Source organism: Sinocyclocheilus rhinocerous, unplaced genomic scaffold (genome assembly GCF_001515625.1).
Source record: "Sinocyclocheilus rhinocerous isolate Xijiao unplaced genomic scaffold, SAMN03320098_v1.1 scaffold1110, whole genome shotgun sequence".
Lineage (NCBI taxonomy): Eukaryota > Metazoa > Chordata > Actinopteri > Cypriniformes > Cyprinidae > Sinocyclocheilus > Sinocyclocheilus rhinocerous.
This window is the reverse complement of record NW_015653168.1, coordinates 548705-565002: the sequence shown is the minus strand read 5'-3', so window position 1 is coordinate 565002 and position 16298 is coordinate 548705. Positions and strand designations below refer to the sequence as shown.

At 37.4% G+C, this 16298-nt stretch overlaps 1 long non-coding RNA gene across 1 annotated transcript in view; it reads left to right on the top strand.

The window, feature by feature from the left end:
- The window catches only part of LOC107715595 (uncharacterized), a 32494-nt gene extending 16432 nt beyond the window's left edge, over positions 1–16062 (top strand). Inside the window, exons 2-3 of the long non-coding RNA XR_001637115.1 lie at positions 15515–15649; positions 15766–16062. This is a non-coding gene — a long non-coding RNA (uncharacterized LOC107715595). The remainder of the gene's footprint in view (positions 1–15514; positions 15650–15765) is intronic.
- Positions 16063–16298: the final 236 nt, after the last annotated feature.

Here is a 16298-nt window from a genome sequence, read left to right as displayed (position 1 = left end):
CACAAGCGCGAGCACAGAGAACAGAGGTCGCGGTACGGGTTCCCGGTTTGTGTCCGTTCTCGAACCGTTCTGTGTATTTCCACTGTAGAAAAGGTTGTTCCGGGCCGAATCTGACTTCTTTCGTATTTGTCGACCAATATGCAGAAAACTACGTCAGTATGCTTTTTTTTTAAAGCATAGGCAAAATTCCTCTTGCAGTGTTCTGTAAGCTGCTGATTTTTGCTCGTGTTATTCAGCTGCAACAGAATGCTTTGTAAAAAGACAGAATAAATGTTTGACTTCATTTTTTTTTATATTGGATTTTTTGTCTTATTGGAATCGAAACTAGGAATCGATAAGAATCGGAATCGATAAGCAGAATCAGAATCGGAATCGATAAAATTCAAACGATACCCAACCCTAGAAATCACAGAACAGTGTTGACAATACATTTCCGTGCTTGCGCGATGCCGCGATCTGCACGTGATGTACGTGCTACTGTCTGTAGCCTGTGTGTATTATTAAGAAATATATGCTTGAACTTTTCAGTTTCTAAGCTATTTTATTGAGAAATCACAGAACAGTGTTGACAATACATTTCCGTGCTGAATGATTCTGTGCACGCGCGATGCCGCGATCTGCACGTGATGTACGTGCTACTGTCTGTAGCCTGTGTGTATGCATTACAGTGCAGCAGCGCATTAGATTAGAATGGCGATTAACTTACCTGTACAATAAGCTGTTTAAAACGTGCTTTCAATTTCGAGCATCCAGTAATATAATCACACATGTCTTGTGGAGCGCTTTTAGAGTATGCATTTATTTTTCGTTTGAACTGTTTGGAAATGGAGTGTAAATGTGGAAGTCCTTCAAATATTTCTTATCCTGTTGCGCCCTCTATAGGACCAGCGACTAGTCGACGTCAAGCTTTAAGCGTCATGGCAGAGCATTAAAGTCGGTTAGTCGGTGCAACCCCTAATATACACACACATACTGTACGTGTAAATGCATGCACAACACAAAATAATTACTATTTTATTAATATTTAACTACATTTTGAAAATCTGTGGTGTTTGATCGTTTTGTACACCACCATGACACGGAATGAGAAACTGTGAGTTTTTAAATATGTGCAGGGTAGCTTTACCTGCTTTTACCCATTTGGGCACATCACCAGCACTAAGTGACTTCGGTCACCTCAAAGTCAAAATAACAAATAGCCCTTTTTACATTGAATAAACCAGATTGATCGCACTTTACAAACACGTGTCGTCATTACAGCTAAGAATACTGATTCACCGTTGAGTCCGTTCACAGCCATGAATGATTCAGCAGAACAAAGGCATTCATGATGACACCGATTCGTTTGAAATTTTTCATCCAGCCAGCTTGTTCTCCCAGCATCTGCGGTGGGTTCATCTGTGTGCCACCGATCCAAGGTTCAACACCTCCCCAGTCAACCCTACGGAGGAAAGAGGCCTGCCAGAATGAGGAATGATGCTGTGGTGCCGTGATTATTAGGATTAATTGTCTTTTAGTAGTGTGTCAGAGCATGTTGGCCATAGCAGAGGCAGTCACAGATAATGAGGGCCATTGAGGGGGCTTATTGTTTTCTCTTAAACCACACTTCAACAGAGGCATGCTTTAAAAGCCCTGTCAACGCTGCTGAAATTGCACTCCTTCGACTTTGCAGTCAGTGCCAAAGAAAAACAAGCCTGTGAATATGACTGTGGGCTGTAGAAGCGCAGTCATTCTCCAATGTGTAAGCAGCACAATGCATAACTTAGGGGATCACTGGTAGTTTAAGATGATGCCATAACTATAATTTTGAAATGGCTTTCTGCTGCCCACCCCCCATGCGAACACCTGGCACAGTCGTAGGCGGCCATGAGATAACGTGACCTCTGCACTTCAATACGTTCCTCTTAACCTCCTACACGTCATCATCCTTGATTATCTTAACAGCCTGATCCCTTATGCGCTAGGCTTTGATCGCCCATGAAGTCGAATCTTGACAGAGATTCATGAGCGACGGAGTGAAATATTTCAGCGTCTTTTGTCTAGGATTGCTCATGAGGGATTATAGGGATTTTACAGTCACGGTTCTTATGCTCCACAGCGTGCACCTGGACTGTTCAAACAAACATAAATGAGGAATTTGGGTAGATGGACTCATGAGTTACGTTTATGCTATTTTCAGGATCTTGTCATTATTATGTCACATGTAAAATGTATGATGTTACTTATTCTGTATTATAGCATATTGATCAAAATAGATTTTTTGGTTCAATAACATGATGCTTTTTGTTTGTTATTGAGTAGTTAGGCATAATGTTTTATCTGTTTTATGTTTTTTTGTTTTTTTTGTTTTTTTGTAAAATAAGCTAAAACAAAACTGCTTATTAATATTTGAAAAACATTTCCACCAAATCAAAGGTTTGTTGTTCAACCAGCATACAGAAAAAAAAAAAAATCAAATGGAGGACGTCCGCAGACCCTCTTAAGTGAGGTCAATAAGTATCTTAAAATAACAAATAATTTTTTTTGAAATTTTAGTAATAGTTTTCATGGTATTTATGTTTGTTTCTGTTTACCTTGAAAATATATTTGTAAACTTTTTTTTTTAATAGTTTTTTATTTTATTTTTTGACTTTGTAAGACCGCTAGACCTTTTTTTGAGTTAACTCTTTTTGACATAATTTTGACTAAATAATGTTTGTTGAGCACCAAATCAGCATATGCTTTCTGAAATATCAGAACATATCTGGAATGGCTGCTGATAATTTAGCTTTGCCATGACAGTAATAAATTACATTTTGAAATATATTAAAATAATTTTTAATAAAGGCAGCCTTGGTGAGCATGGTGAAGACTTTTCAGAAACATTTTATTATTATTTTTTTTTACCAACCAGCTTTTCTTTTGTTTATCATAGATTCTCTTGACAGTTCATATAATTGACCCTTTTAACAACCTGTCCAAGTGAAGCTACTGCAGTTTAGCACCTTGTTCTCAAAGTCAAATGGACATTGTCTGAGGAAAGTTACAAATAGATGCTTCACTGCAAACAAAGCATCCAAACAGCTGTCACTTCCAGGGCTGTTCATTCATCATTATTAGATAATATGCAGGGAATAGCCCCTGAAAACCTCTATTACCTCTCTGTACTCTGTGCGAGTGCAGGACTGATAACAGATTAAGCCAGGCCTTGTGTAAAATTTAATTGCTTTTTTTTTATATACTGGTTGCAATTAATGGTGGTAGAAGGCAGTGCAGTCCCACTGCTTTTAGGTATGTCTCCTATCATCCCCTCCAGGGATGGCCCTATCAAATGAAGGCCCCTGCGTGCAGACTAGTAATTTGGATCTGTTCTTGTTCCCAGATACCTTTTCAGTAACTTTGGAAAAAAAACTTTAAACATGATGAGGAAATGTCTGTCATTTTGTTGCTATTAATTTTGCACCTGATTAAGCAAGTCTGCTTGACACTTGTCAAAACACAACTTTAGGGGGTAAGTGTACAAAGCACTTAGGGGGGTGTATGTGATTAGGGCCTAAAATCAAGTTTTTTTTGTAAGAATAATTAGCTGTAGGACATTTGAAGTAGTCTTCGGTATGATTTCTCTGCAGCTGATGTTGTTCATGTAAATTTGATTTCGAGTGATGGCTCTCTGTGTCTGGCTGTTCAATTAAACTAGTCTCCTAGAATCTAGATTGACGGCTCCTTAACATGACGGCGCTACATTACAGCAATTTACTCAGTGTTATTTTTTCCCCCTTAGACATTACTGAATTACTGACATTACTTATATTACTGAATTATTTGCATCATTTTGAGTGCTTTAACTAAGATATTTTAACTTGAACTGAATGGAGGTTTTTGCGTAAATGTAATGTGTACGCAGTTGAAATGTGGAACTGTACGATTCAAGGCTAAAGTAAATATCCTTATGGCTATTTCTGTCCATATTATGCTATTAAAGCAGTTCGCAGCTACTCTGGTTTTGGAATTCACTCCCAAATGCGGTGTTCCCTAAGGTCAGTTGATCTAACATTGACACTTAATGAAGGCAGTGATCATGAACAAATCAGAGACTGTATTTCTCTCTCAGGCTTTAAAAGGGATGTCAAGGATGCAGGCTTCCCCCGTCCAACTCTACCCTGCAGTGGAACTACGTGCTCCCTATTCTAAAGAGCAGTTCAAATGCCAAATTGTGCTTTTCTGAGACATATTGCCCACACCATGTGGTAACATCACTGTTTGTGTGTATGCATGTTTGTGCTTATACGGTGGGCTGGTGTCGGCACAACAGATAGTCACGAACCTAGAGGATTCGGTTTACCATTTCAAAGATGCCTGTTTTTTTCTAAAGTTTACACACACACTCGCAAGCGCACTCCCACATGCTGCTTCCTCGGCTTATCGACGTGCAACGTGGGCTGCTGAGGCTGGCGCGAACAGATGGGAGGAACAAACCAGCACAAAATAAAGTTAAACTAGAACAAAATGACTGCACGAGCGCTGCGTACCCTTTGTTTGCCAGGAAGGTGATCCTCAGCATCTGGGGTTGATGGAACGCATGATTAAAATTACCAGAGGGAATGATTAATATCTTCTTAAAGCGCAAACTTCCAGCTTATCAATCATCTCATTACACCGCAAAAGTTAATTGTCTGCGGGGAGGGTGGGGGTCCCTGAACCATGAAAAAGTGGCCCGCCCCTCGACATGTTTACTTACAACAGGACAGACCTGGGAACTCAACTTGTTTATCGAGAGAGAGTCCACATCAGGCTCAGGGGTATGGCACATTAAACCACTCTGTGTGTTTTTATGTCACTCAAATGTTGAGGTAACATAATGGTCTGCATGTAAAAGCATCTTCTTGTGCTCCGTAATTTATTCTCCTGCAATATTAGCTGTTCACACAGAGCGTGTTTTTGAATTGCACTTTGTTGCTTTTCCCATATTTTTTGATGTAAACATGCACTAGACGAACTTTTTACTCTTGCGCTTGTTTTTTTTTTTGTATCTTGCGTGCCTTTCTAAAAATGTGTCACTCGTTAAAAGTTGTTACTTTTTAAAAAGCAAAGCCTTTCTAGATCTTGCTTTTTTTGCATTCCACTGTGCTGCTTTTTCATTGTTTTCTGATATAATCATGCTCTAAACGTTTTTTTCCCCTTGCTTCCCTTGTTTGAGGTATCTCACGCATGACACTCCTTTTTTAATAAACATGGCATTTAAGTTAAAAGATATTCTACTTTAAAAAAAACTATGTTTGTTGCATATGTTCTTGTATTTCACTACACAGTTTTTAATCGTTTTTCGAAAAATGCACTAGACAGACATGTTTTACTGTTGCATTCACGTCTTTTTCAGTGTCTCATGCATGACAGACCTTTATAAAAATGTGGCACTCAAATTAATAAAAAAAAAAAAAACACCCTTTATATAGGCTATATACCCATTGCATTGTTTTTCCCCCACTGCACTGCGTTTCTATGTAAACATGCTAGGCGGATGGGTTTTACTGTTGTGCTCAGGTTTTTTGAAGTATCTGTGCATGAAACACCATTCTAAACATGTGGCTTTCAAGTTAAAAAAAGTTAAACTTTTCAAAAATGTGTCTCAAGACCTTGCTTTTTTACATTCACTTTGCTGCTTTTTCATTTTCTTTGAAAACGTGTTAGATGGACGTGTTTTACTGTTGCATTCGCATCTTGCGTCTTTAGCAGCATCTGGCATGACACATCATTCAAAACGAAAAAGTTAAAAGTTCAACTTAAAACATTTGTCTGCTAGACCTTGAATATCTTTTCATTCCACTGCCTTCATTCTCTCATTTTTGTGTGAATGACCTCTACGGCTGCAGTGGCATAGAAGTTTAAAAGAGTTTATAAATGCTCTTGAATTAAAGGGATAGTTCACCCATATTTTCCCCCGTATGTCATTCCAAACCTGTTTGACCACATACAATGAATGTCATTGAGGTTGTTTTGCTCCGCATTGACTTTCATTGTGTGGACAGCAACAACTGAAACATTCTTCAAAACATCTTCCTCAGTTCTCCACAGAAGAAAGTCAGTCATACAAGTTTGGAACGACTGAGGGTGAGTAAATGATGACAGAATTGGTGTTCGTGGCCGAAATATTCCTTTATATCTGCAGCTCTAGGTGTATAATGAATGGAGATTGGCGGAGGATAGGACGGTTCTGGTGTCTCTGCCGGGGCTACGAGGGGGTCTCTGCTCACTCCGCGGCCTGGCGTGCCCTTGCCTCGCCTCCCTCCCCTTGGCTGCCGGTGTGTCCTCCTCTTTGCCCTCTCTGCTCCGCTGCGCTCGCTCCCGTCTCTCTCCCCCACCTCTCCCTGCGTGCCTGCGCTGCTTGAGCCAGCTGCTCCCACTTCATCTTCTGCAGCGTCACTAGCTGGGGTATTAATCATGTTTTTCGAGGGGGACACTCTGCTATTTATCTCTCTGACACTTCCAGCATTCGGAGCCCCGTTGCTGGGCACAGCCCATTGAGTAGTAAGATTACACATTACCGCGCTCCATTGCCTCTCCCTGCCCTCTCCATTGACTGGCTGTTCAACAGTGGCATTGCGCTCGCACCATTGGACATAATTTATGCCTTACATGTATGAAAAAGCCCATACCGGTCCTTTTTCTCGCCGCTCTCCCATCTTAGCGCTTTAAGTTGAGCTTAAACGTAGCATGTGGGCCTGTAATTGTTGCTATCCATCTGTGCCTGAACTACTGTACATCAGCAGGCACGCAGGCTAATATCACCATTACTGTATGTTTACTCACAGAGCAGGCAGCGAGAGATATGAAGCATCGAGCACGTTAGACGGTACTCACTTAGCGGCAGACTGCCAACACACGGTTGGCCTTTATACAAGCTGTTAGGTAGGTTCTGTCAGTTCAAGTCTGTCAAGCGTGCTTTCATACACCTAGAAGAACTAGGATCCAACAGAACAGGACTTTGTGAGGTACTGTACTGCAGGCGATGTGACATTCAGAAGCCCCGTTTGATTATGGCCATTACACTTTGTTACACTGCATTTGCTTGTGCATCCATGTATTTATAGCGTAGACCTCTTTTGGAGGGTTTGGGGAGGGGAGGAGCGTGTGAATATAATTTCATCCCTCGTTCTCACCGTAATGAATCTATACTTAGAGAATGCTGTCCTTGTGGTTGCAATTGTGTATTAATGATTTCAGCGTGAGGGAATCTGTGGGAATTGAAGCATCTGTTAACTCCAATTACCTTGTGTGACCTGCTTTCGTAGTCTGGAACCGCACTGAACCGAACTACTGCGAGAGTAAATAATTCATGTGTTTGAGATCTTTTAAGCGCAATTTGCTGTTTGTGGTCTGTGAGGAGAACTAATTTAGAGAAAATGAAATATAATCAGCAGTGAAGAAATATTTGCTCAGGTTGTGAAAGCATGTGATGTTGAGTGTTCCTCATGTTCAATCAATAGAGCATGCCACTTGCAACACCATGGAGTCATGGGTTCGATTCCCAGGGCCTGCATGAGAGGGTTTAGTTTTCTAGAACACTATAAAACTTATTTTTGGATTTCTTTTGATGAATTTATTTTAATTTAACTCTTAATTCTGCTTCCTTGTATTCAAATTCAAATTACAATTATGTATCCTGTTTGCAACCTCAAAAATATAAAAAAAAATGAATTGGAATTTTCAATTTATTTGAGTTGTGCACAACTCTAATGCAACTGATAAAATATGTACTTTGAACGCTGAATCGCTTGGAATAAAAGCATCTGCCAAATGCATACATTATTGTTCAAAAGTTTGGTGTTTATAAAAGAAGCCTCTTATGCTCCTCAAGGCTCAAAAATATAGGTAAAACAGCAATATTGTGAAATATTATTACAAATTGAAACAACTGTTTTCTATCTTAATACATTTTCATCACAGACATAAAATAAATGTATTCCTGTGATGGCAAAGCTGAATTTTCAGCAGTCAACTTCAGTGTCACATGATCCTTAATGGATTGGTTCTTTTAAAAAAAAAAAATCTTATCACATTTTAAAACTCTTGTGCTTATTTTTTTATTTATTTATTTATTTATTTTTTGTGGAAACTAGGATACAAGCTATTTTGTAGGATGCTTTGATGAATAGAACTTCCAAAGAACATAATTTTTTGTAACAATATAAAAGTTTTTACTGTCACTTTTGATCAATTTAATTTAACTTTGCTAATTAAAGGTATTAATTTCTTTAAAAAAAAGTGTTATGAGCAGTAGTGTAAATGTAAAGTAGCTAACATCAACCTGTAACACTGAAATAACCAAGGTTAAAAAAAAGTAAATATTCAGTGGGGTCCTGGAAGTTGCACAGCTAGAACTGGTATGGTTGGCAGATGGCTGTGTTGGAGAAGCACATGGAATCATTTTAGGGTTGAACGAAAGAGTCTGTCCCTCATGTGGCTGGAAGAAAGAGGTGAATTTCTGAAAATCTGGTTTCACATTTCAAGTCAGAATAGATTTTTAAAAGCAAAAATGCATATTGTGTTTGGACTGCTCTGTCTCGCTCTCTCTGCCCTGACTCACACATGTAGGAGATTTGCTTGTGATACTCGGCCTAGTATTTGGCTGGAAAACGTGGTCGCTTCCTTACCTATATCAGTTCCCCCGGAGTCGACTCTTGTGTTTTTGCACAATCAGAAAATAGTTGAAAGATTATAGATGCATGTTCCTCACACTAATACCACCTGACATTCTGGAGGAACCCAAATCATTTCATGGTAATTTGCCCTTCACTTATCTTGTAAATCTTTGTGAAAAGAGTGAGGGGGTGATAGGTGGTCATTAACAAGAGAAAACAGCCCGGGGCAGCTCAACGGTTTAAGAGACCAGACTTTTTTACTCAATCCCCCTCTTTCTTTTCCATTTCCTCTCTGCATCTACTCCCTCATGGCAGAGAAGTTGGAGCACAACCTTAAAGGAGATGTAAAAGAAGAGTACAGCTTAGGAAAAGAACATTCTAGCCATCCTATCAGCATGTGAGCATGCTGTATCACTTTCCAATCATAACTGTTTTCTTTGGCCTGGGGACTCCAATGGGCCACCAGAGAAGTGATTACAGTCAAATAGAAAATCCAACCCATAAACTTTCTCTTTTTTTCTTGCTTCCTCCCTCTCTTTCTTTTCCTCCCCCTTTTCTCCCTCTCTTACCTTTCTCAGGGGACTCGTTGAAGGCACATATGGTTCAAATTCCTAGTGTGAAATAGGCCTAAACACCAATTATTTTATGGTACAAACACAGGGGAAAGATTTTCAGGCTTGTAACTTCTTACCGTAGATTAGCCTTGCTTAAGTTTTCTTGTGTGTAAAAAGGGAAATAAAAAATATATTTTATTGCAGACTTTTATGTCTGAGTTATTTCAGTTCCCCTTTATTCCAGCCCTGTTCTTTTATAGTGCTGTGTCACTGCAGGCCCTCCCCAGCCATGGCTCTTCTAGCTTTGCAAGGCTAATCTGAAACAGGAAATAGCCACATCAGTACGGGGGGGTGGTGGGGATGGTAACATGACTGCTTACATAGCCTGTAATTGGTTGATTTCTGAGGCCTGTGAAATGGGAAAATTGAGCAGGGCGGTTTAAATAAGAGCATAATGCTCAAAATGACTGACTAAAGCATGTGTGAGCTCATGTTGGTCATGCACTGATCTTTTATGCTTTTCGATAACTTTTACCCCAGTATCACAGTTCATATTATGTTTGGATTAAGTTTTGTTAGATTTGAAATGTTAGATTAAGGGTATAGTTCCCAAAATGAAAATTCTGTCAAGATTTGCTCACCAAACCCATATGGCTGACTTGCTTTTATAGACCACAAAAGGATTATAAAAATAAAATATCTATAATTTCTGCAAAAATGTAGCCCATATGGCATGGCTACCCATATATTCCAAGTTTTCTAAAGCATAAAAAGTTTAGTATTAAATAATTCAGTATTAAGCATTTCAGTATTAAGCAAACATTAAAAGGATAGTTCACTGGTTTTTTTCTAGGCTTGATTGTGTTTATGGGGTGCAGTCTAACATGTGTTAATGCTTAGTTAAAAAAAAAAAAAAAAAAATTTCACATCATTTACCTTTATTTCACACAGCTCTATCCCTTCTCTGAGAAAAGGGCTGATCTTTTCCTGTTTTTATGAAGCCCCGCCCTCAGAAATAGGCGATGGGCTCTGATTGGTTAGCTAGCCCAGTGTGTTGTGATTGGCTAAACCGCGTCTAGTGCACATCTAAACTAGAGCCCGACCGATATGTTTTTTTTTGGGACCGATACCGATATTAGGGAGTAAAAATATCGATATATCAGCCGATATTCTTAGTGTATATTTTTTATGCTCAAACAGCAACATTACACACTAACTAACGTTAAAAAAGTGAAATCGCAATCAACCACCCCTTTAAGGAAAAGTATTGGTAACACTTTATAATAACTTTCATTAATAAATCATTAACAAACATAGTGTAATGCTTAATGGATCATTAGTTATATATATTCAAAGAGTTAGAAACGCAAGATAATGTGCTTGTTAATGTTTGCTAATATACTTATTAAACATTAGATATTGTTCAAACAAATCATTATTTCATGTAAGTTAAAATTTTTAGAAATGTCAATAAACTTTCAATTCCATATGATCAAGCACTTATTGAAAATCTACAAATTATTTTAACAGATGTTATAAAATGATTAAAAGCTTGTGTTCATTCACTTTTGCTGCTACAGAGGTGTGGTACGGGTAAGGTTAGGGACAGATTTTGGTGGTATGGGAAGGTTTAAGAGTTGGTTAAAGTGTCAACATTATACAGGGGTCAATTTGATTACTATAAGGGAACACGGTTCAATCTGTTTATATTACATTGTTTTGATAATTGAACAAGTATTTTCTTTAAAAAAAAAAAAATTAGTTTTTCCGTTTATTTATGATTGAAGGAATAGCTATTAGGGCTGAACGATTAATTGCATTTGCGATAATATCGCAATATGAAAAGACGCGATTTTTCAATCGCAGAGGCTGCGATTACACTGGTTCAGAAACGTAGTAAGGACATCGGTAAAACAGTCCATGTGACATCAATGGCTCAACTTCAATTTTGCAAAGCTATGAGAATACTTTTTTGTGCGCAAAGAAAACAAAAATAACATAATTTATTCAACAATTCTTCTCCACTGAGTTACGTCTTCTGCCATTTTAGAGAATATCCAAGAACGTATTCGACGTAATCAGCGTTGTTTACGTTCGGGGGAAAACGTGCGCATTAACGTAATCTGTGTAATCAGCATTGTTTACACTTAGGGGAATGCATGTGTATGCTATGTGATACTCTTTAAAATGGAATCTTTAAAATACCGACGGAAGATGGTAACTCGGGGGAGAAGAATTGTTGAATAAAGTCATTTTTTTTTTCTTTGCGCACAAAAAGTATTCTTGAAGCTTCGCAAAATTGAAGTTAAGCCACTGATGTCACATGGACTGTTTTACCAATGTCCTTATTACTATGTTTCTGGACCTGGGAATATTACAGTTGCGTTGCTGTCTATGGGAGGGTCAGAGAGCTCACCAAATTAATCAAAAATATCTTAATTTGTGTTCTGAAGATGAACGAAGGTCTTACGGGTTTGGAACGAGTTGAGGGTGAGTAATTAATGACAGAATTTTAATTTTGGGGTGAACTAACCCTTTAACCAGCCACCCTTTACACAAAGCGTGTTACATTAGTCCAATGCCCATAAAGATACTAAATGATTAGTGATCATTTATAAACCTTTACAAATGATGAATAGTTTAAACTTTAGATTGGCTACTGCAAAAACATGAACAAATGATTAATAAATGATTAGTAAAGATGTGTGAATAGGGTAAATTCAGGTCTTTCGGGACACTTTTTGCTATCGAGATGACTGCTCATAAAGGTATTAATGATTAGTAAGCATATATAAACATTTGCAAATTATGAATAGTTTCCACTTTAGATTGGGTACTGCAAAAACATGAACAAATAATTAATAGATTATTCGTTAAGATGTGTAAATAGAGGTCTACACAACAAACAAAGACCAACAAATTTGAGATTGTATGAACTAAAAGTTTACTGACATTTGTAAGCATTTCAATTTACATTAAATAATCATATGTCAATTATTCATTTTAGTAAGTTAATCAACTTACTAAAATGTTTAGTAAGTTCATTAGTAAACATTAACAAGAACATTACCTCATAATTCTAGCTATGTGAATATATATTAACTAATGATCTGTTAAGCATTATATGTTTGTTAATGATTGAGAAATGAAAGTTATTATAACGTGTTACCAAAGTATTAAAGAGAAAAAAGCTTGAAGTACATTTTTCAGTTTAATAATTTCTTGTTTCAGCTTTTAAGCAAGATATTAAGATTTTAAGATATTAAGTGGAATGACAACAATGTTTTTAACATTGATAATAATAAGAAATCTAATCAGCATATTGGAATTGAAAATTAAGCTTTACCGTTACAGAAATAAAATATATTTTAAAAGAGAAAACAGTTATTTTGTTTTGTAATTGCACATTTTTATTTTATAATCGTATTATATAATTTTATAATCTCAAATAAATGCAGTGTGGCTTATACAATGTGAAGAATGTGATACTATCTGACATAATTTTATTCAATAGAAAATATTTATATAGCTGTCTGCATAGTTCAATCCATTTTGTTAAACTGACACATTTAATCTGCCAATTTTAATCTTCAGAATGTGTCAAAACGTCTTGTCAACAAAATCCATTGTTGTTCTTGTGCACCTGCTATGGTCGCCACGTGGTTATATATTTATATTATCTGTGAACATGGGCGTTTGGAGAAGATAAGCAGCACTGAAGCTGTGGTCCTTCTCGGCTGGCGTCTGCAGAGATGCTGTGAGTGTGCCTCTCACATGAAAGCCCCTGACCTGCTCTCAAAAAGCCAAGAAATGGAGCCCAGAACAGCACACTGATAACAAGGATCTGGCTTCAACATTGACAATGGATAACATCAAATGCCCCTCTGTGTATGTGTGAGTGTGTATTTGAGTGTGTTTGTGCATGTCCTTGGACATGCCCTATGTGTAGGCCCTCTGCATTTTACCCTTTAATGATACTGTACATGGCCGTGGCCACAATATAAGGACTTAGATTCACCTCTCTTTTGATGAACTGAAATTTTCAGCAGAAGAAAGGAGGCAACATTTTCTAGAGGAATTCTCTGAAGGCAGGAAGATGAAAAGGGCAGCAATGACTGTGTGCAGAGAACGATATCATAGGTACCCGAGCACGGATAGAAAGCTCCATTCTTCTGCTGCAATTTAGGACATCAGCGCCCCACAGGATCACAGTTGTTTTGAGTACTTTCAAAGAGACCATTGTTTGTTTAAGACACCTGTACCCGTTTTAAGCACTTTGAAGCCCCTTCTTTTTTGACATAAAGAATTTGGTGAGCGGTGTTTATATCGTGGTGCAGCATCAACAGTACTAACCATTAAAGGAGTTTGCCCAAAAATGAAAAGTCTGATGTTATTTACTAACCTTTGTGCGATTCCAAACCCAGCTTCAATCATTAAAATGGGCCATACAACTTTTGCTCTATATTCCAAGTCTTCTGAAGCCATGTGATAGCATTTTGTAAGACACAGACCAAATTTTTTTCTCATCATTTAATTATCCTCATGCTATCCCAGTTGTATGACCAGTTGTTCTTTCTTCTGTGGAACACAAACAGAGAATTTGTTTTATTTATTTGTTTATTAAAAAGAACCCATCCGTGAGTCCATATAATGCAAGTGGATAGGTACCTTAAAGTTGACTCTTCACAAACCATGCAAAACAAACCCGAAGGTACTCCATACGATCCCAGTTGATGAATCAATGTCTTCTGAAGTGAAATATAAATTTTCATTTCTGGATGGAAAAACCAAATCAATCCGATCGTAAATCAAGTAGCACACAAGTTGTATGGACCACTTTTATAATTGTATTTATTTATTTGTAATTTTGTAGCATACTGTAACAGCCCCAGTCCTTATTCACTTTCATTATAGTGAATAAAGTGATCAGCGCATTAATTCATGTTCATGTTTTGTTTCGTATATTGGTTTGAAATGACAGGAGTAAATGATTTTTCATGTTTGCGTGAACTATTTCTTTAAAGAACTATGATAATTTTTTTCAGGATTCTTTGTTTTGCCACAGACTATTATTCCACCACAGGCATATTCAATATGAAATTATTTACATAGCTTAAACAGCAGTTATATGTAAATAGATAGGGAGATAATTATGCTTCCCTATTGAGTTTTCACCTTTTTCCCCCTATTCTTTGTGATTATTACGCCTGAAAGTGTGCTTGTGTGCCAAAACACTAGGATCTCAAAGCCAAATCAGGGCAGCAATAATGCTCTAGCATGATGAATCACCCCAATCTCACAAAGATTCCTGGAGGATGAAGGGTTCCTCTGTTACCAAATCTCCTGTTGATTCTGATCCTGGTGTGTAACGCATGACCTCTCTTTTCCCACCTCACTGACACTCTTTTCTACTGCATCTGAGCCTCAGCTTGCAGGAGAGGCGATCCAAGCTTTTGCTAAATGAGTTTACTGTGTTAGTCTTTGAATTGATGGAGCAGAAATGCTAAAATACTTTTTCAATAGTCCTTGAAATACATGAATGTGTGAACAATTAGGAAACTGATGTTAATGTTAATGTTTGTGGATTTACAGTATGTGCTGTCCCCAAAGTTTGTCTGCCATTGAATGTAAGGTGGAGGTCATGTGCTGTGATATTTGACATACATTATGGAGTTTGCAAAAAGGCTGATAATAAACAGTGTTATGGACTCCATAATCCAATTACTTTTCATCATTAATTAACAACACAGAACATCTGCATGTTTGATCAGTGTAATTGTTTAACAGGTTGTGTATAACACATTGCTCATTAAAATATCTGAACTGAAATTGCCTTTGACCATTTCAGATATACAAAATGCTATAAAATGTTATGTATTTATTATTTATGTGTTCAACTAAATAAATGTTAATATTTCTCATTATTATCAATGTTGAAAACAGTTGTGCTGCTTAATATTTTTTGCGGAAACTGAACATATTTTCAGGATTTTTTGATAAATAGAAATTTCTGAAGGACAGCATTTATTTGACATACATTATTTCACTGAAAAATATTGTTACATTATAAATGTTTTAACTATCTATTTTGATCAACATTCATCCTTGCTAAATAAAAGTATTCATTTCTCTTAAAAAATTTAAATAAATCTTTCCCCAAACGTTTTAAAGGCAGACTAATGTATATTTATTGTGATTGAGAGTTGGTGTTTTTTCCTGAACTACAAACCCTCAAATGGACATTTCAGCCTTTCCGCAAACTATACGTAACTTCTTAAAATTTGTACAGAACTCAAAATGAAAATATGCAGTTATTTTCTTTTTCTTTTTGTCTTTACACAGTCCCAGCTGCAGATATCAAAAAGGATTTTTAAACGGGAGGCATTCTAGTTAAAAAGAGGAAGATGGAGAATTATCGATCCCTTATCCCGAAGGTGTCCGCCATATGCAGATGTCCCAAAGGTGCACCAGAGAAGGGTAAATTAAGCCCTTAAATGTGCAATTGGCAATAATGAGCTATCATTACTCAAATTACAGCAAGCACTGATTGGGTTTAAAGTAATGAAGAAAACAACATGATCAATCATCATCAGGTCCTGAGAGCATCGGGGTGGTGGCCGAGCCCTACACCCACATTGTTGGAGCAGAGCTCCATCTTCAGGAGCCAGACTGGAGCAGATACAAGAGCCCTCCAGCATACGAACACATGTGAACATCCTTTATGAGATTACAGTCGAACCTCAGATGCTGCCCAGCACACAGAGATCATATCATATATGGCAGACATCCACCTTTGTCATCTCACTGAGGCAAGTTTGTTCTCCTCTGTTATTGTCATCAGTGCATTCTTGCCTTCAATAAATGCATGTATTGCTCTTAAAAGGGTAGTTCACCCAAAAATGAAAATTCAGTCTTCATTTGCTCAGTGTTTTTTTTTCCATACAATGAAAGTCAAGGGTCACTGAAACTTTTTGGTTACCAGCATTCTTCATAATATCTTGTGTATTACGCATAGAAAAAAAGTCGTACAGTTTTGGAACAACATGGGGGTGAGGACTGAGGGTGCACACAGTAAATGATGACAGAAGTTTACATATTTGGTTGAACTTTCCCTTTAAGAAATAAT